The sequence below is a fragment of the Jaculus jaculus genome, chromosome 4 (genome assembly GCF_020740685.1).
Source record: "Jaculus jaculus isolate mJacJac1 chromosome 4, mJacJac1.mat.Y.cur, whole genome shotgun sequence".
In the NCBI taxonomy this organism is placed as follows: domain Eukaryota; kingdom Metazoa; phylum Chordata; class Mammalia; order Rodentia; family Dipodidae; genus Jaculus; species Jaculus jaculus.
In genome coordinates this window covers 3,004,938-3,006,352 of record NC_059105.1, presented here as the reverse complement: position 1 = coordinate 3,006,352, position 1,415 = coordinate 3,004,938, and the positions used below count along the sequence as shown (strand labels likewise).

Here is a 1,415-nt window from a genome sequence, read left to right as displayed (position 1 = left end):
AGATTGCTCAGAGGTTAAAGCCCTTGCCGTGTAAGTGTGAGTACCAGAGTGTAGATCCCCAGCACCCATGTAAAAGCTGGATGTGGTATGTGTCCGTAATCTCAGTCCTACCGTGAAATGTGAGATGGAGGCAGGAGAATTGAAAGCTGTGGGCCAGCTAGCTGGCACACGCAAGGTCAAATAGAGACCCTGAATAAACAGGAGGAAGGCAGGGTTCAACACCTGAAGTTGTCCTCTGATCTCCACATACCTCGTGTGCACACCTGCACCTACACACACATACAGTTAAAAAGTTTAAATTACATTAATTATGTTACATAGGCTATTTACAATTGGTACTTTATTATAGATCTTTTCTATATTTACAATCACGTATATTTTTATAAAAATCAGATACACAAATGTATTTTTGCCCCATTTTTAGTCTCTTTTTATTTCACTGATCTGTGTCGTTGACCCCCGAGGCTGCTATGCACAGCACGAGGGAAGCTTCACTTTTGGTCTCTCTCCCTGGGACAGAGTCTGGATGGTCTCTGCCTTCCTGGCCTGGAGACGCTTCTCACAGTGCCGGCGGCCTTCCTTGGTCTTAGACCCGTGGGCCTCAGCCTGGGCAGCCAGGAGCTCCTTGCGGGCCTTGTCTGCCTTCAGCTTGTGGATGCGCTCCCTGAGCATGCACGTTTCTGAACACATTCCCTTCACCTTCAGGTACGTGTGGCGGTCAATCTTCTGAGATTCATGGTATCTCCTGAGCAGACTGCACAGAATCCACATTCTCCTCATCCGGTCACCTTCTGGGGCATTCGAGCATTGATAGCATGCTTTGCTGACCTCATGTGCCTGCCCTTCCAGTGCGTCTGGGTGTTTCTCTAGCACCAAGCCCAGGAATGGACAGTTACAGGCTTGAGGATGATCGCCCCATCTTTGATCAGCTTCCAGATCTGCTGACGAGGTGGGCATTGGCGATTCCACTGGTCTCCATGGGGACCAGCCAGGCCTTTTCACCACAGCAGAGGACACTAGAGGCAAGCCGCTTCTGAAGCCCAAGCAGACTCATGGCTCACCATTTTTTACCTTTGTGTGCGTGAATGTGTATGATGTGCTTGTGTGCGTGCAGAGGCATGCGTGCCATGGCACACCTGTAGAGGTCAGTGGGCAACCTTGGGAGTTGGTCCTTGCCTTCTGACTCATTTGAGGCAGGGTTTCAGTTGTTCGGTACCCCCATCTCACCATGGATGCACTGGGATTACAAAGGCGCCCTGCTGGGTCTGTGGATTCTGTGGCCAACACTTTGTCCACTCCCCAGGCATATACGTGATTTGACACATGCCTAGAATCTTTTTTATTCTAGGTAGGGTCTCACTCTGGTCCAGGCTGACCTGGAATTAACTATGTAGTCTCAGGGTGGCCTTGAACTC

The 1,415-nt window shown here is 50.0% G+C and overlaps 1 pseudogene; it reads right to left on the bottom strand.

Moving 5' to 3' along the window:
- Nucleotides 1–468: 468 nt before the first annotated feature.
- LOC101595258 lies at nt 469–1,054 on the bottom strand (annotated as a pseudogene).
- Nucleotides 1,055–1,415: the final 361 nt, after the last annotated feature.